At 41.8% G+C, this 26,600-nt stretch overlaps 1 long non-coding RNA gene and 11 other non-coding genes across 13 annotated transcripts in view; 3 read left to right on the top strand and 9 right to left on the bottom strand.

Annotated features, from left to right (window-relative positions):
- The window catches only part of LOC143352909 (uncharacterized), a 166,778-nt gene extending 162,083 nt beyond the window's left edge, over positions 1 to 4,695 (top strand). For both annotated transcript variants that reach the window (XR_013082018.1, XR_013082019.1), the window contains exon 3: positions 4,638 to 4,695. This is a non-coding gene — a long non-coding RNA (uncharacterized LOC143352909). The remainder of the gene's footprint in view (positions 1 to 4,637) is intronic.
- Positions 4,696 to 6,782: 2,087 nt separating this feature from the next.
- Trnaq-uug (transfer RNA glutamine (anticodon UUG)) lies at positions 6,783 to 6,854 on the top strand. Its single transcript has one exon. It is a non-coding gene; the product is annotated as a tRNA-Gln (tRNA).
- Positions 6,855 to 18,976: 12,122 nt separating this feature from the next.
- Trnay-gua (transfer RNA tyrosine (anticodon GUA)) lies at positions 18,977 to 19,070 on the top strand. Its single transcript has 2 exons — positions 18,977 to 19,013; positions 19,035 to 19,070. It is a non-coding gene; the product is annotated as a tRNA-Tyr (tRNA).
- A 657-nt stretch (positions 19,071 to 19,727) lies between these two features.
- Trnaq-cug (transfer RNA glutamine (anticodon CUG)) lies at positions 19,728 to 19,799 on the bottom strand. The gene has a single exon. It is a non-coding gene; the product is annotated as a tRNA-Gln (tRNA).
- Positions 19,800 to 19,884: 85 nt separating this feature from the next.
- On the bottom strand, positions 19,885 to 19,956 carry Trnaq-uug (transfer RNA glutamine (anticodon UUG)). The gene has a single exon. It is a non-coding gene; the product is annotated as a tRNA-Gln (tRNA).
- An 87-nt stretch (positions 19,957 to 20,043) lies between these two features.
- Trnaq-uug (transfer RNA glutamine (anticodon UUG)) lies at positions 20,044 to 20,115 on the bottom strand. The gene has a single exon. It is a non-coding gene; the product is annotated as a tRNA-Gln (tRNA).
- A 377-nt stretch (positions 20,116 to 20,492) lies between these two features.
- Positions 20,493 to 20,564, bottom strand: Trnaq-cug (transfer RNA glutamine (anticodon CUG)). Its single transcript has one exon. It is a non-coding gene; the product is annotated as a tRNA-Gln (tRNA).
- An 82-nt stretch (positions 20,565 to 20,646) lies between these two features.
- On the bottom strand, positions 20,647 to 20,718 carry Trnaq-uug (transfer RNA glutamine (anticodon UUG)). The gene has a single exon. It is a non-coding gene; the product is annotated as a tRNA-Gln (tRNA).
- Positions 20,719 to 20,809: 91 nt separating this feature from the next.
- Trnaq-cug (transfer RNA glutamine (anticodon CUG)) lies at positions 20,810 to 20,881 on the bottom strand. Its single transcript has one exon. It is a non-coding gene; the product is annotated as a tRNA-Gln (tRNA).
- Positions 20,882 to 20,972: 91 nt separating this feature from the next.
- On the bottom strand, positions 20,973 to 21,044 carry Trnaq-uug (transfer RNA glutamine (anticodon UUG)). Its single transcript has one exon. It is a non-coding gene; the product is annotated as a tRNA-Gln (tRNA).
- Positions 21,045 to 21,134: 90 nt separating this feature from the next.
- On the bottom strand, positions 21,135 to 21,206 carry Trnaq-cug (transfer RNA glutamine (anticodon CUG)). Its single transcript has one exon. It is a non-coding gene; the product is annotated as a tRNA-Gln (tRNA).
- Positions 21,207 to 21,297: 91 nt separating this feature from the next.
- On the bottom strand, positions 21,298 to 21,369 carry Trnaq-uug (transfer RNA glutamine (anticodon UUG)). The gene has a single exon. It is a non-coding gene; the product is annotated as a tRNA-Gln (tRNA).
- Between the last annotated feature and the right edge of the window lie 5,231 nt (positions 21,370 to 26,600).

The raw sequence follows: 26,600 nt of genomic DNA, 5'->3' as shown, positions 1-26,600 counted from the left end.
TAGATGGTTAATACTAGATGGTTATTTGGTACAACTAGTTTGAACACACGCTGTCGCGAATGATTGAAAAACAAAAACGGCATCAACATTGTTTCAACATTCCACTCTTGAAGTGGGGCCAAGATATTGCGAAACAACAATAATAACAATAGTTCGACAATATGAAGATTATTTTGAATCGTTTCCGTCTGAAATTTTGGAAAGTGTGCTAATTCCCAACAAATGACGATTTTGTACCCGAAAGTGTTAAGCGATGTGGACGCGCGATAAAACCGTGTCCAAGTTGGAAATTCAGAGGGTTGAAAAATTGAAGAACCGAGGCGCCGCGCGAAAATTGCCGGCCATACTGTTCAATGATTCGACAAGTTACACGCCGACGATAGTAGTAATGGGTGAATGTTAGGCAATTTGCAGCGTCCCCAGCGATGAAAATTGAAACGCGTTTCGATTCACGCCCCAGGGGTGGGATCCTCTTCTCTCCCGTGGCCGGCGCCGCTTATAAATAATCGTCGATTTTAATGGGGCCGGCCGGAAGCGAAATAGAATATTTTTCGTCGGCGCGCGGTTAATCGCGCGGACCCGCCGGAATTATTGTTCTATCGCGATTCCAGCGTGCAACCGGTTATCGATTTATCCGGCCGCGGTGTACTCCGCCCCGAGAATTATGTATTCATGGATATTTTAATGAACTATCGCCGCAATAGTCCTCCTCCGTGAGCCGTTATCGCCCGGAGCTCCGCCACTTCGATTCAGACGAGCGATGATAGGATTAAATGTGCACCCAAAATGTCATCCATCATCGAAGACAATCGAAGATATTATTATTTTTCCGATTTAGAACTCGTATCGGGCATCTGAATAAATTTCTGCCGTTTAACAACGGATACCGCGACTAATAATGATTGTATGCAATTTGAGATGGTATAGTATGTACAGTCGTCGCATAATTGATGGCACAACTCTTTAAATCGGAATAATCTTTTTGTAAATGGACCGAACGACCTCAGTTTGTCTGCAAGCTGGAAAAAAATTGAAAAAGTTGCCTTTTACCACTTTTTTATTTGGGCTTGTAGCGAAAATTCAAAAATCTCAGTTTGTAGATTGACGTAAAATTAACGAAATTTACGAGTTATGAACGATTAAAAATTGTGTAAATTACTGCTTTTTTCTCACATTTTTAGCCTGCTCTAGTCATTTTCAATCGTGAACCAGTTGAACAATTTCGACGACACGTAATAGCCGATCGTACAAGCGAAAATAAGACAAAGATCGAAGCTCATAAAGTGGCTGCACCAGCTTTCTTTCTAAATTATTAACTACCGCTCGGATCATTCGCTTACAGGCGCCATTACGAGCAGAATCAAATGAAGAAGCTATGGCCACAATTTCTCATACAGAGTGGTAAGGACGTGGCTGTATATTTGACATTTATAATGTTGCTGTTTCAGTATATTTTATGGTAAGCAAGCAAGTGATAATGACCAGAAAAGAAGAAACACGAGGTGAACTGAATCAACGAGTTGCCTGCAGCAGCTCTTGGAACTCGGTCACTTTGCTCCGGAGCGATGTTCAAGCTTGAGCTTGATTATGCTATCGTAGCTTCGGGGTGCTCAAGTCGTAATTGAGTTTACCGCCTAGAGTTAGCGTGCTCTAAGTACTCCCGCGGAGGGACTTGCTCTTCCTCCGAAAGATTTACTTTCAACTTTCAACTTTATTAGAGACTTCCGCGACGTGGAAGAGTGACGATCGTGGCTATTACCTTAACAGTTCAGAAACGACTAAACGGAAACCTATTCAATTACCTCGTTTATCCAGTATAATGCTCGTATCTCTTTTTACTTTGAAGTCCTAAAACGATCTTAACAAGATTAGAAAAAAAAAAGATCTTTTTACGACAATGTTTCCTTTTTTTGGAAACTTTAATCGGACCTCTTAATAGCAACTTACGGTTTCTTTAACCGTTTACGTCTCTTCGGTTACAATTCTTTGTTACTCTTCGAACTGGCCTAAAGCTACATGTCGCTGCAGCTTCAATTTGCCCTCGCTTAATGAAGAATTAGACGCCATCTTTCTCGACCAGTTGTGACTTTTGAGCGACCACCTGGCTATTTTTTTTTTTGCAGTAATTATCAGTATTTTTCAAGTAATTGTAAACCGCACAGCTGCTTCTTTCTAATATTTTTGGAATATCGTTCACTAAATAATCCTTATTTATTACGATTCTTAACCTCTTCAGCACTGCACGCCACTATAGTGGCTTCCGTGGAAAGCCTCAGTTTGAACGGTAAAGCCACTATAGTGGCTTTAGTGCCTTCTGCGGTCAGGCGCGCCGTCCCTGAGAGACACAGTTGCGGACGATCGCGCCGTACCTGGGAGATATTTTTGAGGACGAGCTCGCCGTTAATTGAGCAGATTTCATTTAATTTTTTCCTCGACCCATATTTAACTATTTCTAATACGACACCACATAATACGGGTGTACGTATAAACAGCAATGGACGCCGGTTGAAATTCCCCATAAGATTTGAATTGCTTCGACCGCTGTCGCTGATCCCCACTAGAGGTGTGAATTAATTAGCGTGACTTAACGTAATTCAACGACGGGCATTAGGCGACTAACGACGAAAACAGCAGAATCGAGAGTCGCGTACACGCAAGATCTCGCAGCGACCAAGATTGGCAGTACACGCGCAGGACCGTTGATGCACGTGACGTCAGCCTGAAATTACTCAGGTAGAAATGATCGATCCAATCAACCACCCGATGTAACGGAAATGTATAATCCTATCTGAAGACGGTTAAAGACAGTCGCGCGTGTAATTGATAACACATACGATTGTTCCACGTACGCGTGGTACCGCGAAATGATAAAATCTTTAATAAAGTGCCTCTGTTATCCGGCGATGAACTATCTGGGAAGCGGTGTTCAATTTAAGAACGCAATAACATCCGGTGAAATATCGTCGATAAATTTCTGGCCGCGTTGTTTTTAGGGTAATTTCTGCGGAATTTACGACGGTAACATTGCATCGTAAAAGGGACGATTGAATAAATTGTGGAAGGTAGCTGTTCGATCGTCAAATCGCGGAATAGAGGAATATTTCAATCATTCGGGTGTATTAATTTAATTCGACGAACAAATGGAAATCTCCAATTTTATCCGCGCTGTATTGATATGAAACCTCCTACCGATTTTGAAGATTCGGTAACTTAACACTTTGAATGTAAACTGAAGGCGGAAAATGATCTTACTTGTTCTTTCTACCTAAATAAATATTCATGAAATATTCATATACGAGCTTTCACTACAATTTTTTACAGTGTCCCATCGTATCAGGTATCACATATTCTCAAATTGCTATTTGACTCTTTCTTTTTACATTTTTTACCACGACCCCAAAACACTTGAACGTTATCATAGTTTACAATTAATATACAAAAATGTATTAATTCGACCAACTAGAAAATTCCTTACAAGTAGATTCCCGATATTCATAAACGCATATTTCTACAGTGATTTCTCTATATATGTCGCCAAGGCCCGGATGATAAACGTCGCGGAACTATCCCCACTACCGCGGAGTATACCCTGTGAAGGGTATGTCTCCTGGACGATACAGTACGCTGACAAGACTCGTGGTTGTTGCCACACATCGAGAATTCACTGTAGCTGCGTCACGAATGAGAGAAATAAAATTCTCCCCAATTATTTCGTACAAGTCGCCTGGTGAAATCGCGCGAGGTCCGCTGATGGATCGGCGAAGGACAAGCCTCAAAGTTCATTAGAATCGGAGTCTCCCGACCCTAACGATGCGGGACGGCCGCAAAGACCGATGCTCCCTTCGAACCGTCTCATCGATCCCGTTTCCACGTGAACAATGCGCACGGAACCGGCGCTCGGAGTACCTTTTCAGAGATGACTTTAATTGCGCGAGATATCGTGGGCCGGCGTGAAAGGACGTCAGAAGCTGGATCGGCGGTGCTCAAAGGCGCGAAACGAGTGAATGGGGTTGGTCGGTGTCGTTCGCCCGTCGCTATCGTCGAAATGATCAAAATAATCGAACGGCGACGAAGGAAGCGGCGCGGAGCAACGTCGGCGTCGGCGTCGGCGTCGGCGTCGGCGTCGCGAAACGGAGCGCAGCCGGGCACACCGTAAAGTGAATCTCATTAGCGATGCCTTGATGCATAGGACGTCTGCGGGGGGGGGACCGTCGCTTTGATGTCGAACGAGCCCGCTGCCCTCGAGGGCCGCAGCACGCGGCATTATTGTTATCGCGAGACGAGGCTGTTTCTAATTATCGGAAAGGAACCGGAAGTCGCAGCCCGCGACGCCGAGCGTCGCACAGAGGGACGCCCGCCCCGGGAATATTCCGGGGGTCGAACGGGTCGGGAAACGCCACGGGAAAAGACAAAAGGGGGATCGACGAGGTCCACCTGTTCTTTCGGCTCTCTTTGATGAATGGCGGTCGCGGATGGTCACGTATACGTGTTACTCTACGCGCTTTCATTAATCATATTGACAGTACAGGATGATCGGTGTCAAGTATGTTACGTGTCCCATGTGCCCCTCAATCGCGGTTTGTTTGGCTTTCATTAATATTCGATCGGAGCACAATGGAGAATGAATTTGTTCGCAGCCACGAGTGATCGAGGAGGAGGAGGAATATCATTTAGTCGGGTGCGTCGTGTTTCAATTTCTTTTCACTGGGGAAGGAATCGTGGCGTAAATACCTGTGACCTTTACAATGTATGGTTGACTTTGGCATCTGATCTGGGAAAAGTAGTATTTTTATAGTAAATAGAAAATAGTATACAACTTTGAAAATGAAATATTTTATTTGATGCAGCAAGTTTTCACAATTTTTTAGTTGAAAAATATTTAAAATATTTCGATTTCGCCGGAAATATTTTCTTTATTTTTAATATTTTTACTGGAAATAATGGTTCGTATAGGTCACGTGAAGGTCGTAATATCACAGGTCGTTCGATTCGTCTCGACCTCGGCTATCATATAGCGATAATAAAAATATATCGTTCCATTTAAGAAAACTTCGATGACCTTGAAGTCTCAAAAAATATAACCAATTTTTTTTGCCTATCACAATATTTGCCCCTCTGAACCAACTAATGTTTTCCTCTGAAATTTTCTTCTATCATAAAAAACAAGCGAGATATTTTAGATCCTCGAGTTAGGTGAAACACCCTGTATACAGAAATCACAGTATACTACAATATTAAATATTACCATGATAAAATATTTTATAATAATTCAAAAGTCTGAATAACTCGATGATTTAGTTCACTTTCACCGGCCACGACAAGCAGAAAGCGGAATTCAGATTTCCGACGCAACCGGCAAGAAAGGTCACCTGCCAGCCGTCGTGACGTCATCTAATTTTACCGGCCATTAGCCGGTGAAGACTCTCATAGCCCATGCTACGATGATTTCTGTTCGATTGGATGTTCGACGCAACGGACACGGAATAATTCGGCCGTGAAACGGTAAGGAAAATAAATTCGTGAAAGGCCCGGACCACGAGCACATGTCACACTGATTGCACATCCGCTTCCGCCGGTGTTAAGCGCGGCGAACAGTACGCGGCATTATAAAATCGGCCCCACGAAAAGAAACATAATATTTATTGCCAGCTTCCGTTCAATTAGGGGTTGACACGACGTCGCGGCGAAGGGGGACGTGTATTCGAAACCCATCCCCTTTCAGACACCCTCCATCCCTAGCCACGCTTTCTCTGTTGCTTGTCGATGCTTTCGAAATCTATGTTCACTTCCAACCCCCTCCCCGTAGGGTGTTCTGAATTTATATATTGTTCGCCCTCTTCCGATTCGGGACGACACTCGTGAAATGGCTCAAGAGGCTTTCCACGCACCCCTTTCACCCCGTCGACCCGGAGGGGGTGAAAGTGTCGCGGATGCAGGGGTAGGAACATTGTAAATTCTCATGGTGCTTTTTCTTTCTTTTTTTCAGAAGAATGAACGGGGAGGTCATGACGCGCTCGCGGCTTACGGATTTAGCGTTAAAATAGAAACCAAGTGGGGGAAGAGCAGATTTGTTCATTAAATGTATGACCGAGTGGAATTCAATAAGCGATACGTGTCTATGTATTCAGCGTAATCTGTGTTGAGTCGATAACCTAATCATTGCCGAGAGCTAAAATCTGTTGCATAATACGGTTAATGGATATTTATGCAGACTGATAGAAATAGAACACTTCAGAAAAAAGAAGAATTGAATTACAGAAGAGTAGACGTAATGAGTGTTCATTGAACTTTAACCTTCGCGTGTGTGGTTTACCGTTATCCATCTTTACTTTGCGAAAACAATAGAAAAATAACAACTTTCTATGTCATCTGTAAAATGATTAAATGAGAGATTAAATAATCGATAGAATAATGTTAAGTTAAGTTAAGTTAAGTTAAGTTAAGATAAAATAAGTTAGGTTAACTTAGGTTAAGCATAGTTTAAGTTTTAGGTTAAGAGTTAGGTTAAGAAGAGCGGTGTGGAACGAATTGTAACCCCTAGGGGAACAATAAATGATACTATGTGAAATAATATACTAAATTCAACAAGGCCTTTATTTTTCGCCTTGAGTGACGACAGATGCAATACCAAAGTATGCAAAAATATGTTCGATATCGTCTCTTACGTGTCATAAATCGACATAAACCAATAAACATTAATAAACAATCAAACTGCGATGGTATTGTATCGGCTGTATCGACCGACGGAAAATGATTTTCAACGAAACACTGAATAACGCGAAGGTCCCATGGTGTAATGGTTAGCACTCTGGACTTTGAATCCAGCGATCCGAGTTCAAATCTCGGTGGGACCTGATATTTTTTTTATCCAAAATTCTTTGCAAAATATCATCTACGAACGTCCAACGGTCGGTCTGCATCTGTGAAATATATTTTTGCATTAGTGTATATAAATAAACAAAAATAGTATAATCGTGCACGAGTGACTCTGGCTCGATTTCAATGCTCGCATTCCTCGTGTACGACGGCTATGACACGCCTGTATCTTTCGATCGCAATATTGTAATGCGCTTTCGTTGTTCGATTATTTTTAATGAAAGCTGACGAAAAGCGACACGTCACGTTCTCACGTGTCGGCGATCGACGCGACTACGCGTCCGTACGCGTCCGCGAGGATTCTCCCGTGTCTGCCGCTTAATCAGTAATTATATAACGCGCGCGGATCCATCGCGGGCCCGATCTAATCGTGATAAATCATTTATTATACATGCAATTCGATAATTCATGGGAGGCGTTACACGCGGGCCGTTATCGCGGGCTTCCACGAAACCTGTATACGGGTCGAGCCGCGGCTTGACGGGTCCCTGGCTTATCTCGAATCTGTGCATTGCCGGTTACCTATCGTGCGTTCGCGAATCAAAAATGCATCAGAGTTCCAATTACGATGAGGCGGTGGGGAGGGGAGAGGGAGGGAATTAAGGGTTACTCGTGGCGATGTTGAAACAGTGTAAGTAATTCTGTCCCGATGACAGATTACGATGCGCGCAAGCCGCCATTAAGAATTGATTAAAATTGAACAAATTATAGACGCGCGCGAGGCAATGTTTAATAACTTAGCCGCGGCCGAGTCGTGTCGTCGCGCGGTCATTTTTGCACTTTAGATAATAAGAATATATATGACTAATGAGATGGCGGCGATTGACGATGTCGAATCCTCGAACGCATAAATTATTTCCTACTGCTTCAACGTGTTACACGATTTCATACTTTTCGATCAGAATCCTTTTTAGAAGCTTCGAGGGGGTGAGACGTTTCGATTTCCAATTTGTTTATTCGCAATCGGGGAACTTGTTTATTGATCACCGCTTGTTTACCTGATTTAAATTGTGAACGCATTTCCCAGAAATTGGATCATTAAGACAAACACGGAAGCAGATGGTTAGAACTCTTGAAAAGGTTTGTTACCGCTACGGCGATTAATTACGATCATTAACAGTCCATAAAACTGTTTACCATGGTGCAATAAAACAGCGAGCAATGGAGAGTCCAATAATAAGTCTTGTGTGGATCTATCTTATTCTACTTCATAACTTTTAAAACTTGGGAAGAACTGTAATCTCTATTTAAATTATGTGTATGGAAAACGTGGATTAATTGACCAATAAAATTAGTTGATTATTTCCTTTTAATTGTTATATTATATAGTGTAGACGGTGCTTCTATTCGCAATATTGAAACATACGACTGGTTTGCATCTGGCGTATGATATCAGTAAACATAAAAATCTGTAAACATCAGTTTAACATTTTTCCATGAATATTTTATATAAATGCGATACATTAATTATAGCATAACACAATATGCCGTAGTTTATGCATGTAACCCTTAACACGTTAAACATATCACACAATAATTAATAAAAATGAATGTTGGTAAGCCCGGAAAGTGGTTTAAAACAAATTTTACTTCTCCCTTATTTCGTATCATGCACATCTACTGATTTTACTATATCATGGAAGAATTTTTAAAAAATATTCATAAATTCTGTTGTAATTGAATTTAACCATTATGTGATACGACCAATTTTATGTTACGTCTATTTTAACAGCGGTCTTTGTCTTTAATTGGCTACTATTAAGTAGTCGTTTCTTTTCTTGATATGTCGCTTGCAAAAAGTATACATACAATATAATTATACGAAGCATAATAAGTGCATAATAATTTTTTTTCCCATTATGTTATCGGCTTAGGTAAGCCAATTTTATGTAATAATTTATACAATAATAAAACATACAATTTTGATTGCTGAAGATATACTCGCATTAAATGCGTAATTTTGATTAGGTTAATAATAATAATAAGTAGTGAGCTCTACAGTTACATTACTAGAAAATGCGATTAGAAAATGAAAAAGGTCATTAACATCATCGGAGAAGTCCGATAAAGGGTTTTCTTCATACACAGCACTAAATATAACTATTTAATGTTATTATAAATATAGTTAATAGAATCGGCATCAGGCCAGTCACAAAAAAGAAATAAAAAGGTATGATTTATTGCCATATGTACCAAGTTAACTGAGTAAAATAAAGATGATAAAAACCGAAAGCGATTCTGAAAATTAAACTCGTAGACAGAGATTTCCCCATATATGTCGCCAAGGCCTGGATGATAAACGTCGCGGAATTATCCCCACTACTACTACCGCTACCTTGAGGGGTCACGAACCTCGAGAAGCGTCGGACGCCGAGAAGTGTAAACATAACACGGCTAGGTTGTGTTTCCTGGACGATACATGTCGCTGGCAAGACCCGTGTTGTTGACATATATCGAGAATTCACTGTATTTAGGTAAACGTACAACAAAATACATCATTTAGAAAATTGGACACACTGAAAATTAATGAACTAGCCCCGTTTTATCTAGCGCCGAATTTTCTAAAATTCACCACCAAATGGAAAGGGATGAACGAATACATTTTTTCGTGGAAACTGTTTGGGAAACAAGCTGTAGATTTCGTGGAATGCTGTGCATCCCCGTTCGCTGGTTCGGCCAACAAGAATTACCAATTCATGTGACAAACGTCCTGAATCCGGCGGCTATCGTGTCCGGCCTTCATCGATCACAATCGCAAAACGCCAAAGCGGATAGTAAAATTACGCAAATTACACGTTCGCCGTTCCCGGCGCTTCTTCACACACGCGAACGCATTATTACCGCGCGTTTCCCAGTATCAACATTAATCAAGCTGCATCTATCCGATATTTCCGTCGATGTTGCGCCGTTCAATTCGCCGGCGCGTCGCGTCGTGTCGCGTCGTGTCGCGTCGCGCGTCGATGGCCGATGCGAAATCGGACCAAGGGATACTCGTTTCCGCGGGCCGCGCTCTATCTGTCGATTCCGGCCGTGAAATATACGCCCGCGTTTATCGTAATCTCTAGCCGGGCAAAATGGCCGACGCGAATTTTTATTCGCGCGGCGCGGGCTCGTCGTTCCGTGGCGCGCGTAAACAGCGGCTTTACGATTCCGCCGAGACAGCGTATTGTCAGGTGGGCGGGTCTGTCCGTATTCGCCCCGCAGGTGGTCATTTGTACAGGTTGCTGCTAAATAAACGGACTTTTTTTTTCCTCGTCGGACCTTAAAAAGTAATTCACCAATGAAAAGTGCCTCTGCGCCACCCTCCTCGAATCCCACGAGCGTAATAGCGTTTTTCAGGGTTATGGGTTTAATATGTTCCCGCCGATGGGAGCCGACGGATTGCGCGGCGTTAGTATGCAATTATTGTTTAATTAAAGTGCTGTCCAAGAGAGGTCCAATACCAGAGCGATTTCTGCTGGAAAATCGTACCTCTCGACTGAGAGATATTCATGTATTATTTTGTATTCTTTTGCAGTCTGTTGGAACTGATTGCGTTAAACGATTTAATCCCTCGATAATCAAATAAAATTAAAATTTTGGAGATGGAGAGATAACAAGAATTTGTTTCCAATAAATGAAACTCAATTTGTTTGCTTGTCTTTTCAATCAAGTGTAATTGAACAAGATGGGGTACCTAATATGATACAAGTCCAATAGTAGAAATTTTGAGGGGTTATTGACACCATAACTATTTTATTCTGTACTTTTGTTTTTAAAAAATCGGTCATTCCATTTTGAAACGACGGAGGTGACCTTCACACCTCCTTGACGCGTCCTCTGGTCAAAAGACTGCTATTGCTCTATTAATGATTGATTTAATTGAAATATTTTCGAGTATTGTTTAAAATGACGAACACATTTCAGGTGAACAGAGATTGTTGGACCCACTGTACTCACAGCGTCTTCCTCCGTACGGAGGAGCCATACTCGCGGCCACATGTACCGTAAAGAAAGAGGTAATAAACCAAATATAATGGAGTACCTATGAGTGTTCAACATCGGTAATAAACTCTGCAATTAATGCGACGTAAAACCACTGACAAAAATAAAAAAAAAAAGAGAAGAACAATATTTCCTTCACTGCATGCGAACTGAAGAAAATTTATTGCAATCAATTTAAATGCTGTACTACATGTCTAATTCGATATCGTAAGAGAGCGGTTTGAGTGAAATATGGAAATAGCTCGTAAATACAGGAATGTAGCACGTGAACGAGCAAAGGAACGCGCATAGTGCTCGAGTAAATGTCCGCAAGAAGCGGGAAGAGTTCGCTCTTTTTTAAATGCGAGCATGAAGTATATGTACTTATGCGCGCATCGCCGCCTTGCGATTTTTCTCTCGGCTGGCTTCCTTTCCTGAAACACGAAGGTGGACATTAATGGAACCCGTTTATGCCGGCCCCGCGCGTTGTTTATTACAGCTGCGCACCATTCGTGTACACATTTTTACACGCCATTAAAATTAACACGATGAAACGCTTATTCGATGCACGGAATATTAACCGTCCACTCTGCGCTCCACCACCGGTATAAACGGAAGAAAAATTTGTTTGATCATTGTTCGTAAATTATTCATCGCGTTTTACATCCCGCTGTCACGCGACACCATCCTTTCATTCGACATCGCTTTTCGCAAGAAAATATTTCTTCGCAAGAACTTCAGTTACGGAAGCCTAGATAATGTTACACCAGTAAGTTCTCGAATTTTTGTTAATAAACTGTCTAGAATACCGTTGTGTAACCGTGCAGGCTTATTTGTATAAGTTTCAATTACGTGCGTGAATTTTTATACATCGATCCCACCGAAACTGTAGCAATTATTCATTTTTCAATTCGACACGTACGGGGTGTTACGAAATGTTTGGTCCTGGCGGCAAAATTGTCCTTGCCTTGAATTTCAAGGTCAAATCTCTGTTTATTGTCTCTTTTTTGGTTTTTTCCGCGTAGAGCACAATGCAATAACAGAAACTTGACTTTGAAGTTCAAGGTCGGGAACAATTTTGCGGCAACTTTTTCTTCACAGATCTTCGCCTATGGCAGCCAAGACCAAACATTTCTTTACACCCTGTGCATACCTACTGCGTACGTGAAATTGGGATTATTGATAATAAAATCGCAATAGGGGAAGCAATCGATAGCCGGGCAATCAGGGACGTCGTCGTTCGACGAATTCGGGATCCACAGGTGTTGATGCTGTTTCTAAGATATCGCCGAGCGAATGATTGGTTATGATAACCGACTTCGAGACTGGCAATCGGGGGCAAATGGGCCGTGTAAGCGATCTAGGCTCATTAATCCCGTCTGAATGGCCGGTTTCGTGGACCAGATTCTCGGTAACGGTCCTGGGTAGCGAATTCGGCGGCAGACTACGACCGGGTGGCTCGGGGGTTGGGGGTGGGTCGGAACATTTTCCTACGATCGTTACCGGAAGTTCATCAAGATGTGACAACGCTACCGTGAAACTCTCGCGCGCTCGTAAAATACTTTCTCAATTTAAATTCGAGCGAGACGGTCCCTTGGAAGTTTCCGGTTAACGAGCGGAACCCCGTAACTCAGCCGGACGATAAAATACCTCGGCGTAATGACGAACGTGTAATCGAGAGTCACACGAGCCATCGTCCTGACACTTCGCCCGCGGAATTGCATCGTCCGCGGATAGGCGTTCCCCGAGCCCAGACGGTATCAAGGACCACGCCGCCATACCGGAACTCTGTCCCGACTATTCCGTTCCAGGAATTTCATTCCTGTCCACTTTTCACTTTGCCGAACCCTCAATTGCTCTTCATTGATTGATTCTCGTAATGTTTTACCGATCGGCGTCAACTGTTTCATTCCATGTGTCCACACAAGATGGTATGAACGTGGAGGGGATAATTCCACGTGAGGAAATACTGAACAAATGTTTTTCACTTTTCCCCTCCTTTCCCGAGAAATTTGACCTTGAAAATCCAGCGAACGCGCGTCCAGTCCAATAGGAATCCTCCGACGCGTCTGTTCATGACCTACTGATTCTATTTCTCAAGGACGCCAAAGAAGTACGCTTTTTGGCATCCATTTTCTCGAAAACGACGCGTCAAATGACAATAATTTATTCCATATTTTCAATTTATTTTCTCACATAGAATCGTCCCTGTATACCATTGTAATATATATAATACCATTACTATAATTATACACCATTCTGGGACATCTCATAGACATATAGAATAAAATAATTTACGAAACTTTAAAATTCTTTTTTAACAGAACGGTTGACTCGAGTCGGGGTATCTACAGTACCGTCGAGACTTTTGTTCTTCGCGATGAGCACTATAGGATGCAATAAAAAACAATTTTGACCTTGAGATTGAAGGTTAAGGTCAATCCTACGGTGCATTTTCTGAACAGATCCCTGCCTATCCAGAGGTGCACAATCACGCTCCGAAAGAAGAAGATGCACTTCATAAAATTGTACTTGCATAAATAGTTTTAGCCACCGAGTGTATTAACACGTTGACTGCCATGTCACCCATATGTGGGTGACGGAATTATTTGTCCATGTTTCAAAATGAATGTTTACGTTAGTATATTTATTGTACCAACGTTGGAGGACATACATCATACATTTAATTTTTTTCAATTTTTATTTCATTAAATAACACTTTGGTTTTATGGAATTTTCGAGGTCTCTAATTGGGCAGCCAAAGTGTTAACATCCGACTGATTCGCGTTTTCTGTGAAACAGGACCGATCTAACTAGTACAGGGGAATATAATAAAAAGTATACAGATCACCGTTGAAGCGATTGACAGTGTTAGCCGAAACGCTCGGGTGACTTTTCAAAAATTGCCAACAATTTTCCCGAAATCTTAAGGAAGAGATACGAGGTCGTACGAGTATTGGGTAAACGTTTACTAACGGGAAGTCGAACGCTATAGCGGTCATAATTCTTCGCCGGTCGCCCTCGGCCAGCAGATTCTAATCCAACCATGGTACCGAAACTCTGAACGTGGCTGTAAAGCGATCTTCCGGGAGACGGGGCAGTCTTATCCGCGAGATAGCGAGACGACGATTCTCGCTGAACTTGAAGGGGTGAGGGGGGTGCGAGAGGGGAGGTCCGGGCGCAGAGACATTAAGCCGCGACTCGATTGGATAACAAACATTTTATCGCGTTTAATTTTGAGAGCGGTGCTCGCTCGAGCGGCATTAAAGTTTAACAGCTTCTTCGGCAATAAATAATATTATGCACGCGAGCCCGCCCCCACCACCTCGCCCCGCGGAGTGTGCCGCGGGGGCAATTAAATAAAATGCGATACCGTTCGAGTTATGACTGGAATCTTTATGGTTTATGGCCACGGCGTATTCCTTAAATCGGGGCATAAAGTAACTACGCCACCCCCGTCGTTTATACGCCGTCGCTCTCGCCGACGAAAAACGATCGTCCGGGCTTTTTCGTTTTCCCAGCAACGGCACAGGAAGTCAAAGAACACGGCGATCCCTCTTCCGCTTGTGAAAATTTGTTATTTGCTTTTTTCTTTTTAATAACGTTTGTAGGTACAACGAGAAAACTTCTGTAAAATTGGACTAAGTTATAATAAGCAAAACTAAATTTGAATTTTTTTTTAAATTACCTGAAGGGTTATTCCATTTTAAAATGGTCTAGCTACTTTTGGGCCACCCTGTATTGCTTAAGATACCATTTAACATTATATGAATATCATGAACTTAAGTCATATTGAATGATATCATATTGAATGACATTCTAGTAACAATATTCTACAAATAGCTTGAGACTATGTTTCTTTATTAAATGATTTTTAAATCGAAGGACACTCATTGTTAAGACTATATATATATATATATATATATCTTACAAGAGCAAGAGAAAATCTATATTTGTTTGAAGCTGTCGTTTCAATTGGAATACTTTCTGCGGATATTATTGCTTATGTCTTCACTAATATAAATCAAGATAAATCAAGCTTGAAAGATCGAGAAGGCCTAAGAAAAAAAAGAAGTGTAGATAATTCGAAAGAACGGAGCCGATTCGATCAGCTCCTGAAATTTATGGATCACTTGAGCCGACGATAAAGCCAACGCTAAGCGGGAAGAGGCTTGCGTCACTCGGTCGCGCGGAAACTTTGCATATTTTTAATAGGCGGAGCCTCTTGAGCCAATTTCGCCCGTTTCGCAGTAAAGCCCGAAAATATTCGAGATTTACGGCCGTCGCGTCAATTATAATTCGTGCTATTCGAAAGTGGCGCGCATTCGAGGCGTAACCCTTCGCGGCTCCGGGACACACCCCCTCCGAAGTTATATCGTAAAAGCGATATTAGATGCCGTCCCTCGTCTCGTCTTGCTCGGGGGACCACGTGAAAGGAATCCGTCGAGGAGGGGAAACGTTTAAATAAGACGCGGAAATTTGTCTTTGCCGTCGAAAGTGTGCACCGCGTAAAAAAAAAAAAAGGAAAAGAAGAGAAACGGGTCGCGAACGCCTGCGGATTGTAGCGTCGCAGATGGCCCCGGAAATGGCCCCTCTTCCGTATCGAATGATTACCATGATGGAGCGCACAATGTAGCAATTTAACTGCCCCTTAAAAATTGTTTGTCTACGGAAGGTTTAACAACGTCGTCTTATACGATCTCTCGTTCCGTTCCCCCCCGCTTTTACTTCGCTCGCTTCGAACGTTTTAGGCGGATTTTAATGTACGCGCGACAATTCCACGGACGACGTAAACCGAACGAGAAAAAGTAGCGAAATCTCAATTGTTGGTAAAAAAAAAAAACTGAAATTGCTGAGCTAAACGAACGGAATAAATATAAGAGCACGCGTATTACTGGCACAAATGTTGACACTTCGTTTCCGATTTCTCTGCTGCTGAAAAATTAAACCTCATAATTAAACTGCGGATCTTATGCATTTGTGGCCTCTGGAAATTTTCAGAAATTGTTATAATATGAAATTCCACAGAATTTATTTATTCCAGACCTACAAAGGCTACTGCCGCTAAAAATTAGATTTTATTTGCTTTCCTAAAATTTGCCTACAAAAATTGAAAATTGCATAAACATCCGCAGCCTACTCATAATTCTGCATTATATTCAGTCAATTATTGCTGATGTTTTGTTCACAGTTGAACTGAATAGTGCAGATTTTCATATTTTATGTGGAACCTCGACCTACAATTTCGATTTAAAAAGTTTCCGTTTCGACAACAAGAAACACTCGAAGATATTACGTAGAAATTCTGGAGACGCTATTTGTCAGAAAAACAACCTTGTTGGATCTGCCATTGTTCCAAGGTAAATTGCTGATTCTCTTCCGTTCGTTTATTGCACGAACAGAAATGTGCTGCGTCGATTGTATCTATTACCTAAATAATCTTCAAGGTCTAATATTCTATTGGGATCCCAGCGACCCAGATTTCGAAAAAAAAAAAACGAATGAAACGAAAGTACTGAAACAGTTTCGGTGATTCTTCTCGTCCGACCGTGACCTGGAAAGTTCCACTTGTTCCCGTTTTAGGTGGGATAGGATGGAGGGTAACGGCGGAAAAAGTCGGTCACATAAATGGAGTTATCAGGGAATTTTTCTGAGAGAAGGAACCCTGACATATCCCGACAAGATGCTATCAATTCCGTGAATACATTTCCAACTTGGAAATTTTCATCTGTAGTAATATTAGGTCGTCCCATAAATCGGTGCCGTTTACTCTTGTACCATTTAAATCCTAAAAATAAAATCTGTAATCACCCTTTCATTCCAAAATCTCTTCCGACCTTTTTGGCAAAGACATTGTAGCGTCCGGTCGTACGCACCAAAAAGGAGTTTTTCTTTCGTGCAAACGGCCAACGTAATTTACGACTCTCGTTCGACAAAGCTATTTTTGTTGGATATTTTCCAGACCTAGTCGAAGCATGTTTAGCAGAGTTTTGTCCCAAAGTCCTGAATAGCAAACTGAGACCGTCGTAAATTAAGAGAATAACTGAAGGGCACTTGAAGCGGACCCAACGGTCTATCGACACGTGGGTCAGGCGTGGATGGCTCGGAGGAAAGTCCCATCATCCTCTCCGATCACCTCGCGTCCCGAAAACAAACACGCCAAGGGCGGAAGGAACAGGGGTGAGACGAAGAAAAAGAACAGCTCTGATTGGAAGGACCAGCGTGGGTTAGCCAATCAGGGTTGTTTAGGATTTTTACCAGGGCAAACGGCGGCGTTAAAAGTAAGTTGTACACAGTCAGTCGAAAGTCGTCCTGAGACACACTTCGAGAATTGTAAAGACGCGAATACTAGTTGTATATATAGATTAAACTCAGTTCGCCCAATACAAGTGTTGATCATTCATATACAAACCAACCTACCCACAACATCATACGGTCACTATAAAATTTCTGCGGTTTTTCATTAACCCTTTGCACTCGAAGCTATTTTAACTCCAAAACGAAACACTTCTTCCGACCTAGAATATTTCCCTTCTATATATTTTTTCTTTCATGTTATACATACGAAAATAGTGCAATTTTCTCGTACAATACTGAAATGTTTACTAATTTATTGAATACAGACAAATTTAATAATGTAAAGAATAATTTGAATAATGGTACAGCAATTTTTAGTGGCGCCTTACAGTCGCCATTCGAGTGCTAAGGGTTAAAATACTTTTCAATGGTGAATAATATAAACATATCCACGGCACGAACTTATGGGACGACCTAATAGTAAGTAGTATTTTATTAATGATAATCCATCTGGTACTATCTAATCTTTCCAAATAGAAACGAAGAATAACAGAATACATTTTCGTGGAAAATTCAATAAGTTTGTTGAAATAACTATTTTAGTAATTTCGGTAGACTTTTCGCATTAAGCAGCAAAGGGTTCAGTCGTCCATGTTCGAGTCTGGCAAGCGAAACACGATTTACTGGATGTTTACATCGGGAGGACGCTACCGCGCAATTTCCTTTACACCGTGAAAACTGTCGTGGGATCTACAAGCGGGAGGACGTGGATCGCTCATTAAACATTCGTCTCTCATTAAACCAGAGTGCGATCCAGCTCCTTAATTCGGCGATGAGGAGTAATTAAGCGGCGCGACTCGGGGTGGGGGAGACAGAGAGCTGAGGGGGCACTTTGTTTCGCAGTAAACCGGGTTTAATGACTTCATGTAAAAATACCCCCATCGACTTTACGATATAGCTTTCCATCCACCCCCCCCCCCCCCCCCCCGCCGCTTCAGCCTCTGCTTCAGCTTCGGCTCTAGCTCCGGCCTGTCTACGTTCCACGGGAATCCTCTCGCTCTCCTCTCGGGGGTTTTCGGCTACGGCCATAATTTTATAGTTTTATGTAAACTGTATCGGGCCATGAAACACGGGAAGCTACGATGCCTTGATGGTGATTGGCGTGCATGGCGAGATAGAGAGGATTCTACGGGTATAAAAATTTCACGATGCTCGGGGCACAGGTCGGCTTTGACACGCAATTCTTTTTTGCCTGTCGCCCCGAGACGTCGTAAATAAGTGATAACTGTATCGCGGGCTCCGGCGAAACAAAAGATTAAACCGCATCGACCGCGATCATCCGTGTCACTCGCCAAGATGTTTACTCCGCGATGAAAATGCGAAAAACCGCAGCCAATGATCAAATCACCCGATGACAGAGCATCGGTTGTTTATTCGGTACTTCGGGGACGAACGCAAATAAGATGACAATCAATATGGCGGCTGTCGGTTTGGCTGACCTTGAAACACGTCGTCGGAATCATTGTTTTGAACAACTTTTTTCTGTATACCTATACGTACAATAGCACTTTCAGTTTTCGAGATATTTAAGAAAATATTTTGAGACTACGTAACCTGTAGTTTACGTTTGTTACTGACGTCATCGACTCAATTTCCAAAGGAGTTAATAAAGCTGATACTTCTTGTATTCCATGGGCAAAACAGTTAATTTTTCTATTGAATTTTCGTTTGGATTGTTTAGTTTTGATGTATTGTTAATAATATTCGTTTAATAAATATTGTTTCAGAATGAGTGAATGACCGACGTTTATATACACTTACTACGGAGCATCTTCCAAAACCTTCGATAGCTCAGTTGGTAGAGCGGTGGACTGTAGTTGGAATGATTGCGTACGGACATCCATAGGTCGCTGGTTCGAATCCGGCTCGAAGGAATTTTTTTTCTTCTCCACGATATTTAGGTTTTATTTGAACAAATACATACTGATCGTATTGAATTCTATATTTTGACAAAGCTTATCAAATATTTTGAATTATGAAGCAAAAATATGATGATATTACCTGTTATCAATTGCTTAATCAGTGATATATCAAGATTGGAAATCACATACAAAAATTGTCGTTTTGTTTGTAAATTATTAATAAACGCAATATTTGATCATAAATAAAGAGCGCTTACACTAGTAGAAAATTTTCAGAAAATTGAAACAAGACACCAGTGGTTGTTTTTAAACCAGAACTATTTTTGTGTGATGTATATTTAGCAACATTTATTTTTATAACGTACGGTATACTAAAGCTCAGCGTGGTGAACTAAATTCCAATCAATGGCAGTAAGCATGGAACAGAATTATACTTATGCTGTTATATTCGTAGTGATTGAGCAAAAGACAATTGAATAACAGAAAAGTAAACTCAAAAAATAGAAACATAAATTGCTAAACAAGTTTAGTGAATAAAGAAGAGAATTCTTTTTTTCTTCCTGTATTCCCGGTTCATATTCAAAAGAAAATGTTAACATACGGTATCCCGAGTGATCAATACATTTATTATGATAGAAATTTAGAAAAAAAATCAAATCAAAAAGTAGAAGGTCCCACCGAGATTTGAACTCGGATCGCTGGATTCAGAGTCCAGAGTGCTAACCATTACACCATGGGACCTCTTCAAAGGGGTAGTTTTTCTTACCCCTGTCATGGAGTGGATGCCGCTCCCAAAATAATAAAGATGCCTTTAAAAAAAAGCTTCAGGTTCCACCGAGATTTGAACTCGGATCGCTGGATTCAAAGTCCAGAGTGCTAACCATTACACCATGGAACCTCTTGACGTACCATCGACTTATATACAACTGTATTGTGCACATACATACACATCCTAATTATAACTGCCATCTTCAAAAAACGAAAAAGGTTCCACCGAGATTTGAACTCGGATCGCTGGATTCAAAGTCCAGAGTGCTAACCATTACACCATGGAACCCTGCGGTCGTTGCCTACCGAAACATACTTAGAATATTATATAGGATACTTGTAATAAGTTTATTAATAATTGTCTTCGATTATATTGTTTAACTTTAAAGCTGACAATGCAAAATGACGTACAATATACATCCATGTGGCCTCTATTATTATTGTCTACTTTAATTACAAAATTTGCAATTTCTTGAGTTTCGAAAATTATTAACATATGAAAAAAATGTTCATTCGAAAATGTTTTTAAAAGATTCAATGTTGACTCTAATCAAAAGAGGAAGACATATTTGACATCTTCAAATGTAAAAATAAGAATACTGACACATTTCTCAGATTTTCAACTATTATGAAATTGTTATTAATTTTTAAGTAATAAAAAAAAGTAGGTCCCACCGAGATTTGAACTCGGATCGCTGGATTCAGAGTCCAGAGTGCTAACCATTACACCATGGAACCACCTGAATCCGAGGTTGTTTCACGTTTTTCAGCATTTACAAATTTCATTTCAATGTTTATGCGACAAAAGTATAAAAAGCAAAGGTTCCACCGAGATTTGAACTCGGATCGCTGGATTCAAAGTCCAGAGTGCTGACCATTACACCATGGAACCGCTTATTTAAACAATTACCGATGCACACTGTTGATGTCTACACAGTTGGCAAGATTTATAACATTCTGTAATTAATTGAAAAGCAAAAATCAGGTTCCACCGAGATTTGAACTCGGATCGCTGGATTCAGAGTCCAGAGTGCTGACCATTACACCATGGAACCTCTTGTTTAAACAGTTTTTGACAGTTGCTTTCAATGTTTAAACAATCTTCAGAATTTATAATATTTTGTCAATAATTTTAGTACAAAAATCAGGTTCCACCGAGATTTGAACTCGGATCGCTGGATTCAAAGTCCAGAGTGCTGACCATTACACCATGGAACCGCTTATTTAAACAATTACCGATGCACACTGTTAATGTCTACACAGTTGGTAGGATTTATAATATTTTTCAATTAATTGAATGCAAAAATCAGGTTCCACCGAGATTTGAACTCGGATCGCTGGATTCAGAGTCCAGAGTGCTGACCATTACACCATGGAACCTCTTGTTTAAACATTTTCTGACGGATACTTTCAATGTTTAAACAATCATCTGGATATATAATATTTTTTAACTAACTGCAGTACAAAAATCAGGTTCCACCGAGATTTGAACTCGGATCGCTGGATTCAAAGTCCAGAGTGCTGACCATTACACCATGGAACCTGTTGTTTAAACAATCCCCGAAGCACACTGTTAACATTTGCTCAATTGGTAAAGTTTATAAGTTTCAATAACCAATTGTGGAGCAAAAATCAGATTCCACCGAGTTTTGAACTCGGATCGTTGGATTCGGAAGCCAGAGCATTGATTACTCTTCCACGCAATCTCTTATTAAAAACATTCATATCTATTAAATTTATCGGTCATGCCAAACATGTATATCCAATATTACCAGCTCTTTCTAAAATCAACGGAGACTGCAATGGTTGTGTCGATATTCAATCTTATCATTTTACGGCTTTTTTTTATTTGTTGCTTCCACTCCAATGAAGAAGTAAGATTTGCTTAGCATAACGCTATTCATTCACAGAGTTAATGTCAATGCAAATGTCACGGCAGGAAAACAGTTGTTGAAACGCATAAATACCGTGGTTAGATAATATCAGATAACTGTCTAACATTTTAGTACAAAAATGTTCTTGTAAATGTAACAGTTTAAATTGTTAAACAGTTAAAGTGTTACTTTTGACCCCAGTGTATTTTTTTTTTTAAAGTAAGAATGTTTTCATTTTAAAATAACGTACACACATGGACGTCATGCGTGGAAACAATATCTGATAAATAGCCTAGTCATAGGCATAGACTATCAGATAAATAGAATAGTCTCTGTATGCAAACGTTCACATTTTCATGAAATTTTCGATAACAGTTTCGCATGATGCGGACTAATTTCTTGAGCTCCGGAATGGTGGATCATTGGCATACACTTTTCCTTTCGGAAAACCCCAAAGCGTCCAATGGCGTCAAATCGCAGGATCTTGGTGGCCAATTCACATCGCCGCGGCGGATTTTATTTTTAAAAACAGACTTTTCCAAGTCTCCACCATTTTCGTAGCGAATTTTCCACGACTAAACCTCAATACTTCCTGATGCCAGTTGTCAAAGATTAGTACTCCATGTCCGCCACAAAAAAAAAATGGCGCGCAATTTAAAATGTCCTTCACCTTCAGTGAGTGAGCTTCTATTATCCGAACTCGTCGGTTATCCTAGGAGCCGTGTATCCCGACATATTCGGATAAACGAGGTTCTACTGTATGAACAAGAAGGTCAATCGTTTATATTATCATTAGCGTGACTGCGGCTCGCACGATGAAGCAATCATCGTGATCGCGGTCCAGTGACTCGGGGAAGCGGTGCGACGTGGTCACGCGTCACCCTGGAAACCACTCAAATTAATTTCAAGTCAAAGCATATTCTTCGATTTGACGTGTTCTTAGCTGACATCCAATCAGACCGCCCCCTCGCGGACCGGCGCGCGCGTGTACTGGCCGGTTTGACCCCTCGGCCAGGAACCGCTCCCGGGTTCCTGGGTTCCTGGGTTCCCGGGTTCCCGGGCCGCGACACCCTCGATTCCATTTCTCTGTTATACTTTTCCGCGTGCACAATGGCCCTCCTTACGGTTCGCTGATCCTTGACTGACAGGAGAGCCCGGCGCGGCGCGCACTTGTGCGCCGAGCGGATCGAGCAGCGCGCGCTGTTACGCTCGGTAGGTGGGGCTACGTCAGCCAGGATGACAGCCGACAGAGCAAGTGTTATTGTTGAATCGGATCCCGACCCGAGGATGATTCAGGCCCGATCGAGGGGTTGCCTTGCGTTTAATTAATTCCGTAATTGGAGGACGCGTTTAGGCGCGGTTCCCCGCGCTGGGACCTGGGCCCCCGGGCCCCCCACCCTCGAATTAGAACTCGATGCGAGATCGACCTTTTAATCGCGTGATTACTTCTGAATGCAGAGTTGCCCGTGCTGGACTCGCTTGCGTGGAACCACGTGTTTATGCATCCTCCGATTAGGTAGAGTGGAAGAGTATGGGGATGAAACCGTGGAGATTTTTAATTAGACCAATTGGCTGGAATCGTGACGAAGTAGAAACTTGTTCCTTCTATTCACTCGACTAGGCGACAAAATTGATTTCCTTTTCAATCTCTTAGGACATTTTACAACAAAAATAAATTTTCATATAATCGCCATTTTTAAAGTGCATTTATGGAGTCGGTAACCAGGGTGATCTGTCTCTCAAAAAACCTTTTACACGAAGAAATTAATTCTTATGTATCATAAATAACTCCATTATTATACTATGTCTCCAACCTCCTTAAAAACGTAAACTGATAAAAAGATAACTTTAATGTAATAATTGTATCGTGTACACATAAAATAATTAAAACTTCGTAGAAATCAATATAAAGTAATGAAATTTTTATACAAGTCTATGTAACAAGAGAAAATATATTACTATTTTAAATAATCGTTGTACTACAATTTAAATAAAATACTATTTTAAAAACTTTTTCTAGCAAATAAAATATTTTATTTTCAAAAGCGCACTTACGATTTTAAATAAAATAGTCTATTTACTATTCGAAATGGTACTTTACCCAGCTCTGTACAGAGACGAAATTAAGCAAACATATTGTACACAATATCAACCTTTTGTTAAAGACGTGTCGTAACGATCCCTCCTCTGCTTTCGCGAAATAATAAAACCTTTCAGCGTCTCGTTCATAAGCACGTCACTTTGTTTGCACTGTTGCGCAAAGTTGTAAATTGTGTTCGCGGCCCACGAATATTTATCGTACCCTCGTTCGAGGACGATTATGCCTTTATGGTTTTACAACGTGTCCCGCGAGCGACGGATTCTTTTTATCTCCGGTTCGATTGGACGTGGATTCGCGACGTGTCTCTTGAACGGAGCCCTCGCCCTGCACTCCTGTTCCCTTCGTGCCTCGCTTTATCGTCTATCCCTTCGTTCGTGTGTACACTTATTTCATGCTCGGTAAACCACCGGGACTTTCAAGGAAACCAGCTTTCTTATTTGATAACGGGTGAAGGAATTCGCCTGAAACCCTCTGGCAAAACATCTTTTCGTGTTGTATAACTCGAAGCATGTATTACCTTGTGAACATAAGCTTCGAGTACCTGTGGATCTTCGTTAACCTTTTAACCGGGGATAACGAGTTACGTTGTCCGTGTTTGCTATCACCTGCCGAAAATTTGTCATGTTCTTCTTGATTCAATAAATAATTCTTTCGCATTACCGTGTCATAATACCAGCATCAGTAGAAACTACATCGAATTTCCGGTGGTCGTGGCAAAATTATTGTCATGTCAATTTTATTCGTTACGTTTCCCTAAACGTTCACGATTGCAGAGACACTCAGTTCAAGGTTCAATATTAAATTCGCACTACTAACATCTGTGAAGTTACATTTTTGCGAGTTTAAAAGTATTAACCCTTTGCACTCGAAACCATTTTAACTCTAAAACGTAACATTTCTTCCGACCTAGAATATTTCCTTTCTATATATATTTTTTCTTGCTATACATACGAAAATGGCGCAATTTACTCCTAGAGTACTGAAAAGTTTAGTAATTTATTAAATACAAACAAATTTAATAATGTAAAAAATATTTTGAATAATGATACAAGAATTTTTAGTGGCGCGTTACAGTCGCCATTCGAGTGCTAAGGGTTAAATGTTTTCCAACGATAGTAATTTCCTTCCAGACTTTACTGTTCGTGATAATTAGACTGCTGGCTATATTGTTCGCGTCGAGTCCCAAATATTTGTAAATTTTGCTACTCAAGATCGCGCGAAGGTCATTGGTTTCGTCTAGACCTTGGCTATCATAATAACAAATACGTGTAGCTATGTACCGAAAAACATCGATGACATTGAAATCTCGGCGACCAACAATACGACGAAGAGAGCTCGTTGACAAACAATTCCGGCGGTCCATAAACACCGCGTCGACGGACGAACAAACGTCAGCGGTCAAGCCGCGTTTACCAACAAAGAACAAACGGGTTCGCGGCGGCAAACATTCTGTCTGCTCGCGAGCTTATTTTTTTTAATTAACGCGCAACAAGCGGCAACCGTTGACTCACTCTCCTCTCTCCCTCCCTCTCTCTCTCTCTCTCTCTCTCTGTCTCCCCTCTCCCCCCGCAAAATGCTTTGGTCTGCTACTCTCTGCTGCGGAGCCCTGCTGGCTTGTTGGCGAGCGCACGCGCCCTTGGCTATGTCACCGCTGCGGCCTCGAACTACAATGCAGGAAGTGCTCGGTACCGAGGCGCATCCCGTTGCACAAAAGCCGCGTGCAACCTGTGCAGTTGCTTGAGAGATGCCCCACCGGCGCGTTTCTCCCGCTAATGAATTCCTCTTTATGCCGGCGAGTAATTGGTACCCCGCATTATTCTCAATCAGCGGTACTATCCCCGTCCCTGAGGAAGGATCGGGAAACAGGGTTGGGGGTGGATGGTCTGGTGGGAAGAAAGGGTGGATCGCAAGAATCAACGAGACTGAGAGAGAGAGAGAGGGAGAGGGAGAGAAACGGAAAACGACTGGGACAAAGGGAACGGCAAGGACAGAGGTGGAAAGAGGGATGGAAGAAAGTTGCGTATCAGGCTAGCAGGGTGGAACGAGTGGGGCGAGGGTGGAGGGAGGTAGGAAGAGAAACGCGGGAAAACCGCAGCCAAAAGTGCATCGGTGGAGAGGAAGCTTTGCTGATTTACGTGGAGCAGTTGCTAGGAGGGCATTAATATTCGTGACGGAATATTAAACCGCGAGCGTCAATGGGCAGAGCTTCAAAGGGATTTTCCGGCCCCGCTGGAGAAGCGGAAGAAAAAGCGTAGGGGGGAAGAGAGAAAGAGATAGATCGACGTTCCCGCGAGATTATGAGATTCTCGTTAAGTGTCACGTGTAAAGAGTTCTTTCATACGCGGAAGCACGCCGACCCCGGGAACGACGACGACGACGACGACGCGCTCGTTTATAAAATACCGGCACATAAAGAGACGCGAGGATTTATCGGATGTCCCAGGGTTCGCGGAAATTCGATTTAAAGTCGGCAGCCCGGGCTTCGGTTAGGCGGCACACGTCCGCCGGATTTCATTCGAGCCCCGCCGGTGGCATTCGTGCGTGCTTCGTAATTTCGCCGGCTCGATATTTTCCTGAGATACATATATTTCTCGTTCGACGACAGATGACAGGGGAAATTAATTCGAGCGGTTCCCGCTGTCGAATTTCTGTCTTGCCTTTGTCGAATGAGAAATGGCCTGCTGCGGTGCCGAGTAAGCAGACCGCGGATTTTGTGCATTTATGACAAAAATGAGTAGGTGTAATCCCCCTCTTATAGAAATCCAGGAATCGTGAAGGAAAACATGCCTTCGCATATTG

The sequence above is a fragment of the Halictus rubicundus genome, chromosome 3 (genome assembly GCF_050948215.1).
Source record: "Halictus rubicundus isolate RS-2024b chromosome 3, iyHalRubi1_principal, whole genome shotgun sequence".
Classification (NCBI taxonomy): Eukaryota; Metazoa; Arthropoda; class Insecta; order Hymenoptera; family Halictidae; genus Halictus; species Halictus rubicundus.
The sequence above is the reverse complement of the archived record's forward strand: the minus strand, read 5'-3'. Positions and strand labels throughout refer to the sequence as shown.